The sequence below is a fragment of the Columba livia genome, chromosome 24 (genome assembly GCF_036013475.1).
Source record: "Columba livia isolate bColLiv1 breed racing homer chromosome 24, bColLiv1.pat.W.v2, whole genome shotgun sequence".
Taxonomy (NCBI): domain Eukaryota; kingdom Metazoa; phylum Chordata; class Aves; order Columbiformes; family Columbidae; genus Columba; species Columba livia.
In genome coordinates, this window is record NC_088625.1 from 6177604 (window position 1) to 6188553 (window position 10950).

At 50.9% G+C, this 10950-nt stretch overlaps 1 long non-coding RNA gene across 1 annotated transcript; it reads left to right on the top strand.

The window, feature by feature from the left end:
- The first annotated feature begins 2775 nt into the window (after positions 1-2775).
- Positions 2776-5096, top strand: LOC135576304 (uncharacterized). Its single transcript, XR_010467964.1, has 2 exons — positions 2776-4358; positions 4523-5096. It is a non-coding gene; the product is annotated as an uncharacterized LOC135576304 (long non-coding RNA).
- Positions 5097-10950: the final 5854 nt, after the last annotated feature.

Here is a 10950-nt window from a genome sequence, read left to right on the forward strand (position 1 = left end):
CAGCATTGTTGAGCCTTATAATCAGTGGAGCATGAACTGGTAGGGAAATATTCTCTTGGTTTCTGAGTGATTCTTGAAGATGTGCTGGATGCAGAGTCCTTTCTTGGCCACCCTGTTGCAACGGCACATCTGCAGAAAAGAACATTATTTTATTAGAAGGGAACTAGAATATCCAATCCAGGTTCAGACATGCAGGTACAGTTTTGAAATCTTTATCATATTGAGGGGATCATTAAATAGGCAGATTATGGCGTTTGGGAAAACTATTCTGCCAAGCTTGGCAAAAGAGCATCTTGCAACAACAGAAAGTATGAAAAAGCGTGGGTACCTACTCCTCTGAAAGAGCAGATAAAGCACTACGGTGTATCATACTAAACCTATTTTAGTGACACTCCTGCAGGTCAGATTTGTTGTATCTCATGCAAGAAAATGTAAGATACAGCAGTTTAACTTGATAGTTAACGGTGTCACTGCACAGAATAGCATATTATCAGCTCCGGACAGTGTAAGCCAACTCCACATTAAATTGGTTTAACAGGATTTCTAAGTATTAAAAAGGAGAAATGCAGTTAAAATGTTTGCAATGCTATTCTGGGACACACGTACTTTGAATGTATGCATTTTTCAGTAAAAAGAAAAAGGTTTGGATCTATTTTCTCATTCCGATTGTTGGACATGGCTCTTCTAGAGGTTACCCATGTCCATTGGGCCTCTAGGGCATCTTCTCTGGCTCACAACACACCCAAAATGTGCCTACGTTTTGTTTAGGAGAGCCCCAGCTGCCAGGGGTCACTGCTGTGGATGTGGGAACTGCAAAGAAAGCAGTGCGGGCACTCACAGAAACAGCCCCAAGCTCTTGCCTTGCTTCTCTGGGGTTGGGGGGCTCGACACACCCAGACAGGACACGCTGCCTTTCCCTGGGGGAATTTCTGGAACAAAGGCTATTTGCTTCTGACCAGAGGTCTCTCTGGACTTTCCTCATGACACCTGTCTCCAGCTCTGGAGCTCAGGCCCATCAACAACTCGATTTTAGGCCCCTGGCTCCTGCATCTGTGACAAGTCACGCTGCTCTCACTGCAGCTTCTGCCTGATTCCTGACCCCTGTCTTGGTGCCCTGCCCTGGACACTTTCCCTGCTCCAGGTTCAGCTGTCTAACAGGACTCCTGGAAGCCAAGAGCTCCTCTTAGAAAGGAATGAGAAAAAACAAAACCAACCAACCAACCAAAAACAAAAAACAAAACGAAAAACCCCAACTCGTAATGGTGCTTTTTTATTTTCCAAAAGTAATTTGATTTTCAGATATTATATAACCTTGCAAATGATTTCTGCAACATTTCTGCTCTGTGGATCCTAGCAACCTAAATCACCACTTGTGACATCATCTTTCCTGCAACACGAAGATCCGTAACCTGACAGCCCAAAAAGTCATATGGTAACACTATTCAAATGCCAATACAATTCCTTTCTTTGCTCTGAACTCACTGCGGTAGCAGATCCTACGCCATTGATTTACCACGGTACATTTTGAACCTTCATAGAGATTACTGAGCACTGCAAGGACATTCTTGTGTATGTACTTACTCTAATGAACAAATAGTAGAGAAAATCTTTTCACTCACTGTTATCAGGTGGCAGGAACAGTCCATTTATATTTCGAGGCTTGCTGTGCTGGAAGGCACAACTGATCCTCGAACAGCCTGAGGGTTGTTTTTCCCAGAAACAGATCTGCCTGTACTTCTGCTGCAGGAGAAAAGAGTTGTCATCTATTGTCAGCAGAACAATAAAAATGGACTAAATGGAGCAGGACACGGTCTGCTGTGGGACCATATGACCAAGATTTTGTGGGACCATGTTCCGATATTTTAGAACTCTTTAAGTTATCTTAACAGTTATCATAAGCTCCAGATAACTCTAAAGTTCTCCTGAATTAGGTCAATGGAGCTTTCACGATGTCAAAGTGTTACCAGATGTTCCCTGAGCACCTGAGCGCAGTTCACGTGAGAAATTCCCACGGTTCAGATGATCATTACCTCTTCCCACCCCTTCCAAAAACCCGATATTTCATCTACAGATGTGCCCATGACCCAGAGAGACACATCAGCTTCTACGGTTACACAACAGACCTCCCTGTCAACACGGCTGTATCAAGAAATCCAGGATCCACAGCACTCTGAGATCTACAGCATTTACCTGTGCATTTGGGGAGCGCTGGAAAGGGCAGGTTTTCCCGGATTCGCCCATTTTGTGGGCGCCGAATGTCAGCAAAGGGCACCAGCATGAAGTAGCTGGTGCCTCCTGCAGCCACCCGAGTCAACAAAGGCGGTTGCCGGCCAGTATAGAATGTTACGTTTCGAAAGTTCCAGCTGCTCCTCCAGCTCCTGATGTCAACATCATGGCGCCAGGAGACACGTCCAGCTTGAACATCTTCCTTCATCTCCATTGCTCCAGTGTAAATCACAGAAAATCGGGCTAGTGCAGAGTCTCCCATCCCAGTGTTTCTTTAATGCAGAATGGAACAAACCCATTTGCCGGGGCTTAAATAATACCCACCCCCTTGCTGAAGGAGCTGAGTCCTGAGCAACAAACCTTTGATAATGCAAAGACAAACCGTATTGACCGTTTTTTAAGCAAAACCCTTCAGCCCAACATTTTTCTTGCTGTAGCTCTTTGGATGGAGGGGTGTTGGGAAGGTGGTTTAAGACTGAGGTTTTATTTCTCATGGCTCCACTCAGATTTGATTGGTAATGAATGAATTTCCACGAGTGGAGTCTGTTTTGCCTGTGACAGTGATGGGTGAGCGATGTCTCCCGTCCTCATCTCGGCCACGAGTGTTTTGTTTCTCTCCTCTCTCCTGCCCAGCTGAGGAGGGCAGTGCCAGAGCAGCTTTGGTGGGCACCTGCTGTCCAGCCAGGGGCAGCCCAGCACAGCTTCCGAGGTTCATCCCGAGGCGCAGAGCCCGGGAACCACCCGGAGGCCCCTGTGCTGACGGGGGCAAAACCCACGGCGAGAGTTCCCCACGGCCCGGGGCCCGCGGCCGGGCTGGGCGCCTCCGAGAGGGGAGGCCCCCGCCTCGCTGACGGCTGCTGGGGAGGTGCCCCGAGGCCACCGCGCCCGCCCTGTCCCGCCCTGCCCTGTCCTGTCCCGGGCCGCCCTCCCCAGCGCTCGGGTGCGTCGCGGGGCTCCTGGCGGGCGGGCGGGCCGGACTCCATTTCCCGTGGGCAGCGCGGGGCGGTGCAGCCGCAGTTCCGCCCGGCGCTGGTCCGGCGTTGGGAGCGGGCGGGCTCGGGTGGCCGGGGCCATGAGGCGGCGGGGCGCGGGGCAGCGGGAGGTGCCGTGTGTGTTCGTGAGCGAGGGGAAGGAGGAGCCGTGGGCCCAGCGGGAGCGCCAGGTGGCCGAGGCGGAACGGGGCCGGGGCCGGGGCCGGGGCCGGGCCCAGGGGGAGCCGCTGGGCCGCGGGGAGCGGCGCCGCACGGCGGGGCGGAGCGGGGCGGGCAGGCAGCGGCACCGGCCGTGTCAGACCCGCCCGGGCTGTCCCGGAGTGTCTGCGCCTTCAGTGCGGGAGAGAAAGATCGTTCGGGAGCCATTTCAGCTCAGACTGGCCTGAGTTGGAAGGACCCACAAGGGTCATTAGTCCAACTGCTGTCCCCGCACAGGACACCCCACAGGTCACCCGTGTGTCTGAGGGCGTTGTCCAGTCTCTTGTTGAACACTGTCAGGTTGGGGCCGTGACACCTCCCTGGGGAGCCTGTTCAGTGTCCAGCACCTCTGGGGGAAGAACCTTTTCCTCACGTCCAGCCTAAACCTCTCCTGGCACATCTTCTGCCATTCCCTGGGTTCTGTCACTGGTTGCCAGAGAGATCAGCGCCTGCCCTTCCTCCTCCCCTTGTGAGGAAGCTGTAGACGTGATGAGGTCTCCTCTTAGTCTTCTCTTCTCCAGGCTGAACAAACCAAGTGACTTTAACTGCTCCTCAGATGGCTTCTTCTCCAAACCCTTCACCAGCCTCTTCTGGACACCCTCCAATAGCTTTAGATCCTTTTTATGCTGTGGCGCCCAGAACTGCCCCCAGAAACCCCAGATCCCTCTGCAGAGCTGCTCTCCAGCACCTCGTGCCCCAGTCTGTATGTACAGCCAGGACTGCTGGCACTGAGATGGATGCTTGTGGAACCCACTCGTGACTGGTGTCCAACGCAACGTGGCCCCATTGACTAGAACGCTTTGAGCCCGGCCCGCCAGCCAATTGCTCACCCACTGCACTGTGTGTTTATCCGGCTGTGTGCTGGACATCTTGTCCAGGAGAATGCTGCGAGAGACACTATCAAAGCTTTACCAACATCCAGAAACGATTTATTTATTCACGGTACGCATACATTCAACTTCTGTTAGACATGAAAATTTCTGTGAGATAAATTGGGGGAGCACTGTGATTAGAGATTTTTTCATCTCTGTACATATTAATTTGAAGTACTCGCTTCATCCCATTCTCCGCTCTACTTATGGTTCTTGTTTTTTTTGCTCTTCCAGGTCTTCTTGGCTCTGTTGTCAAAACAGATATACAGAAATTTTTCTACGTTACTGACTAGAATAAATCCAGATGCTCTTTCAGCAACATGTTCAGAAACAGGCTGCCTGCTCTGTGGGCATCGCGGAGCACGGGCCAAATGCTGCCGCCGAGAGCCCTCCCCCTTAGGCAGGACGGCTGCCGGAGGGAATCTCCCGGGACCGGGATTCCCTCATCTCCCCGTGTGGGTGAGTGAAATAATTCCTCGCAGGATCGCGGGTCTCTGCTTATTTTTCCTCACTTAGACAAAGTGAGTGTGTTCTGTGCTTAAATATAAGCACATGTGTTTTCTTTAGCAATTCCTTGCCAGATTCAGGCAAGTGTGTACTTTTCCCGGAGTCAGGGAGGGCTCTGGCGTTGTATTTGGTGAGCCACGTGTGTGCACACTGTGGATCCCCATTGTTATTATTTGCTGCACCCCAATAATTTCCTCAACTGATACTCAAACCTGCATTCATGTTCTTGGAGAGCTAAAACCCCGTTCTTTACCGGTTAATCTGCTGCACCTTTTTGACCAGAATAAAAGTTTGTTTTGGACCCTGTTGTCTGCCTAAAACTAACTTTCGGGGTGCCTCTGTGACACAGGGGATGGGGGGACACAGGGGACACAGAGGGGACGTGGCGGGGGACATGGGGGTGGGGGACACAGGGGACCTGGAAAGGACAGGAGGGTCACAAGGGGGCACACGTCCCCCACTTTTCCCAACTGCACCACAATTTACCCCCCAATTCCCTCCAGGTTTAGAATCCCCAAATAACTTGCTTTGGAAAAGACCTTTAAGATCATCGAGTCCAACCGTTTCCCCGATACCCAATCGGAGCTGAAACGCCCGTCACCAATTTCCCGCGAATCCCTTTGGGCCTCGAGCGTTTTATTCCCCCCGAGCGGCCCCCGGATGAAACACCCGGGATCATGCATATCATGGGAATATTTCACCGTTTCTGCTCTGGTTTTCAGTGTATTACACCAAAACACCCACCTGATGACGTCATTTCAACCGCAAAAGCAGCAATTTGCAGAATTCCGCTTCTTTGGGAAACTGAGAAATTGCTGAGCTGACACCAAGTCCTGCAGTGTCCCTGTCACCTGCAGAGTCACCGCATCCTCCCACGGTAGCGGCATTGTGACAAAGGGTCAATGTCAGCTGGGTGTGGCAGCCAGGCGCCCCCTAGGGGAGGGGGAGCCTGTCAGCCCCGGGCCTGTCACTGCCTGCTGTCCCTGCTGTCACCAGCCAGGCCTCTGAAAACTGGTCAAACCATGGCCAGACTGGGGGCCAAAGTGGAACAAAGTCTCCAAGAGAATAGTCGGGAAGAAGGATATGGGAGAGAGGGAGAAAGCGAAGGGAGAAGGAGAAAGGGAGGGAAGAGGAAAAACTAGTGCTGGTCTGCAGGAGTGAGATGGAGGAATTGAAAGAAAAGAGGCAGGAAGCAGGAGAGTGAGAGAAAAGGAAAGAAGCGAGGAAAGAAGAGACATGCAGCCAGACGAGGGGTTAGTGAGAGAGGATGGGACAGGGAACTGAATGAGAAGGAAACAGGGGAGGGAAAGAGAAAGGGAAAAAGAAAGGGAAGGGGAAAGGGAAAGGGCAAGAGAACAGTTTCCTGGAAAGGCACCCTTTTGGCCCAGTGCACCCTTACCTTTCTGTTCAGAAGCCATTCAGAAGGGTGAAGTTTTGGTGAGACTCGTCCATGAATGAATTTCTCGTGTCCCTGCTGGTTTCTCTTGTTTCTTCCTTTCCTCACCTTCCTGCAGTGTCTCTGTCCCTCGCAAGGAAAAGGCCAAGCTCAAAGCCGAGTGAAACATCTCGACAGGGCTTCAAAGGGGCAAAACCCTCACCAGCTGTGGACAAAGGTCAGTATTTCTGGGCAAGGTCTGAAGATTCAAAATGACTCTGAGCAGGGGGAAGGATCCGCTGAAGCAGAAACTGGGCCTGAAACATGGTGGCCTGGCAGCCCCAGGGCTGCAACGCCCAGCACTTCAACAAGATGTGAAGTTTCCAGCCTGGCAGCCTTGGATCTCCTGCAAATAGTGCAGAAAGATCCACCCCTGCAAGATGAAATTCAGCTTTGTAACCCCCCGGCACTCACAGCAGCGTCCTCAGGAACAAGCTTTGCTCAAGGTCAGGGCTGGAATCTTTAGGGTGGTGTCAGGGTGGTCCCTCTGCCCAGATGCTGGAGGGGTCCCAAGCAGAAGCTTCCCATCAAGGCCAGTCTTGACCAACCTCCTGCTCAAAGTAGGGTCAGACCAGATTACTCTGGGCTTAATCCTACCTTAGATACAAGACTACTGCAGGGAATGATGCTGGATTCCTCGCTGACTTCCAGGTAACAGATCATCAATGTTCTCCCCACATCAATCCTGTTCTTTCAGGATGGATGGGACCTCAGGAGGTGTCTTGACCAACCTCCTTCTCAAAGAAGGGTCAGACCAAATTACTCAGGGCTTTATCCAAACAGATCTTGGTCACTTTCTGGGACAGAGTTGGTGTGCACTCCTGGGAAACAGCTTTTTTGGTAGAGGGAACAGCATGAGAAAGGAAAACCATCAGAAACTGCAGCTCTGGATGTCCAGAGTGGAGCTCAGGATCAAGAAATGTCATTCTGAGCGCAGTGCTGTGGACATTCAGAGGGACCCTGGATCAGCCATGGCTTTGTGTTTCCAGGAACAGCTGGTGAGGATGGAGAGACAGCAGCACAGGGGGGGACACACTGGGCTGAGAACAAGGTGGGGAAGCGCATGGGGTGTCTGCAGCCTGTGGGGAAACAGCCACAGGCCTGGGACAGTGTAGGATGGACTGTGGTGGAGATGACCAAGTGTGTAACTCCCTGAAGCTCAAAGCAGAAACCAGACAGTTGAGAGACAACTGAACGACCAAAGAGCAAGTGGAGGAGAAACCTGAGATTGCTGGGAAGGGCGAATGTCCAGACAATCTGCTGGAAAGTTGTCCTTTGACATGGACATTTAATCAGGAGAGGTGGAAACTACTGAATGATGAGAGAGATGAAATAATAGAGTGTTGGTAATAGAAGTACAGGGGAAGACCAATACTTCTTCTCCTACCCTAAGTACACTTCTTCCCCATAATCCCTTTTTGGCCTTTTATTTTTTTTTAGTTAATATGTTAAAAAAAAAATCAAACAAACCACAACCAAACCCACACAAACAAACCCACCCCCAAAAAACAAAAAGAAAACCACCACCACCAACAACAGCAAAAAACAACAATAAAAAAGTGCACATTTCCAGACAGACATCAGTCATCAGTTGTCTCACCATAAACGGCCAGTGCCATTTTAGGGGCCCCAGTGTACCTGAGGTGCTGGCCTGGGATTGGCATCTATCACACAGGACCTGGGGGAGACCAGAGAACCTTGCGATGCAGGTGGAGCCTCAACAGGGGTTCCCAGGGCATCTACACTGGCACCAGGTGTCTGTGTCTCTGTAGATGAAGACATTTGTGTCCTGAATCCATCCCCAGTTCTGGAGACTCTTCCATTTTTAAAGAAAAGAAACCCCGCCAAAGACTTAAAAAAGAAAGAAAAAGAAAAAGAAAAAGAAAAAAGAAAAAAAAGTATGTTGACACCTTCCTTTGCTTTGAATCTTTGTCTTCAGTTCTTTTTATTTTAACTTTCATTGACGTTAACTGACATCCGATGGGCCTGCAGGCATTAAGCCAAGATCATTCTGTGTCTTGCACAGCGCCCCATGCCCTCTAAACCTTCCCTGCCCAGGACTCCTCACACTTTGCCCAGAGTGTCACACGGAGGTGTTGGCTGGTTCCCTGGCTGAGATGTTGGTTCAGATGGTCACCTACAGCACAGGTGGATCCTGCCCCATCATCGTCTGCTCTGCTCCACTTAGAAACAGAGCCCAACATGACAATGGGATCGTAAGAGAACTGAGGTTGAAGGGACCTCAGGAGTTTGCAGTCCAGCCTGTCACAAACTGGGCCACACCCAGGTGTTCAAGCCTTGATTCAATCTGAGTTTTAGCAGGACTAGAGAAGTGATCTGATCATCTCTTTGTACTCGGCTCTGGTGAGGCTGCACCTTGAACCCTGGGGTCAGTTTGAGGCCCCTCATGGCAAGGAAGACACTGAAGTGATGGAAAGAGGGTGGTGACACCCTCAGAGGAGGGTGACAAGGCTGGCAAAGGGGCTTGAGCACCAGTCTTATGAGAAGCGATTGAGGGAGCTGGGGCTGCTTAGCCTTGAGAAAAGGAGGCTGAGGGAAGACCTTGTCGCTGCCTACAACTACCTGAAAGGAGGTTTTATCATGGTGGGTGTTGGTCTCTTCTCCCAAGTAGCAAGTGATAGGACAAGAGGAAATGGCCTCAAGTTGCACACGGGGAGGTTTAGATTGGATATTAGGAAAAAATTCTTTGGGGAAAGGGTTTTGAAGCAACGGAACAGACTGCCCAGTGAGGTTGTGGAGTCACCATCACTGAAGGTGTTGAAAAGACATACAGATGAGGTTCTTAGGGACATGGTTTAGTGCCAGATTTAGGTTATGTTTGGCCTCGATGATCTTAACGGTCTCTTCCAACCACAATTGTTCTATGATAAGTCATTTTTGATATTTTCTTTCTCAGAGGACCATGCAGCCTCCCTGAGAGCCAGGACTTTTCTGAAGTGCTTGAAAAATGTCTCACGGTCACACCAGCCAGTTCCACCAGCACCTGTCTGTCCCTTCCCAGACCAAACCTTTTCTCCATATCCCAAACTTTCAGGCAAGTTTCTGGGACACAGCAAATGTTGTCCAGGTCTTCTGGGTTTGTTCAGAAGAGACCTGCAGGCCAACATGTTGATGGGCTCTCTGTGCACCTCAAAGCTTTCCTGACCATTTTTCTCAGTGCCCCACTTGTACCCGACCTTTCTGGTCCTTAAACTGTGGATGAGGCGATTGAGCAGGGATGTGGGGATGGTGTAGAAAAAAGACTTTGTCAAACTGTCTTGGGAGGGCTGTTCTGGGCATCCCGCAGTCAAGGATGAGGGTGCTGCAGAAAACAGTGGCATTGGTGGGAGGTCCAGGTGGAGAAGGCCTTGTGCCTGTCTACAATGGGGTAGAGAGCAGTGACACAGTCATGGGATGGCCATGTGAACAGGAAGGGAACAAATGGCTCCAGGGGACAAAATACCTTCCAGCCAGTTCTTTACCCATCGTAGATACACCATCCAGGCCATGAGCTGCAGCTTCTCCAGGAGATGCTGTGGGATACGGTGTCAAAGGCTTTACTGCAGTCTAAGGACACAACACCTACATCCTGTGTGGCGGATTCACTCTCCCACAACAGACTTTCCCCCATCTGCTCAGCCAGTCACCTTGTCATAGAAGGAGATCAGGCTGGTCAAGCGGGACCTGCCTTTCACAAACCCATGCTGATTGGGCCTGATTGCTTGTCCCATATGTGTGACCTCACAGTCCCTTTCCCAGCCATGTTCCTGCTGTTGGCCAATCCCCTGCAGAGGCAGAAGTGACCTCACAGTCCCCTCCACAGCCATTGGCTTCCTACTGGACTATGAGTTCCTGAGACACAGGTGACCCCATGACATCGCACCCAGCCATCACCCTCCTTGTGGTCCAGTGTGTGAGCAGATAAAATTAAGCTGGTTTCATCAAATTTATCTAGTAGATTTCCTATTAAGGGTTTGAGTGGAGAAACGTTCCTCATAGGAGCTGCTGCATTTACACTGGAACATTTTATATCTCTGCTTCTGCCTCTTTTTTGTGTGTTTCTTCTTCTTCTGTCTATTCTGTCTTGAAAGAGCTCTCCAAGGAAAAGATTCATGGAATCCTACAATAACGCAGGTTGGAAGAGACCCTTGAACACCATCTCTTTCCCACTGACCTTTCAGGCACCCCAAGGAATAGGTGATCTGAGGGTCTGAGGTGTCTGAGGGCATTGTCCATTCTCTTGTTGAACACTGTCAGGTTGGGGCCGTGACACCTCCCTGGGGAGCCTGTTCAGTGTCCAGCACCTCTGGGGGAAGAACCTTTTCCTCATGTCCAACCTGACCCTCCCCTGGCACATCTGCTGCCATTCCCTGGGTTCTGTCACTGTCACCAGAGAGAAGAGATCAGTGCCTTCCCTTCCTTCTCCCCTTGTGAGGAAGCTGAAGCTAACCGGAGGTCTCCTTTTAGTCTTTTCTTCAGCTCTGATGCTGAGAAACCCCTTGGTTGGCTTTCTGAAGCAGAAAGGAGAAGCCATGACCTCCAGGCAATGTGAAGGGGGATCCTGTCCCTCACACACGGCTCAGGGCTCTTCCTGGGACCGTGGATGCGGGGGTGCAAGGTCGAGGGAAGGACAACACTGGTACAACAACTTCCAGCTTCCCCATGGGGCTGCAAGGAGGCAACGAGGCCCCAGTGCCATGAGGACAACATGTCTTCTCCT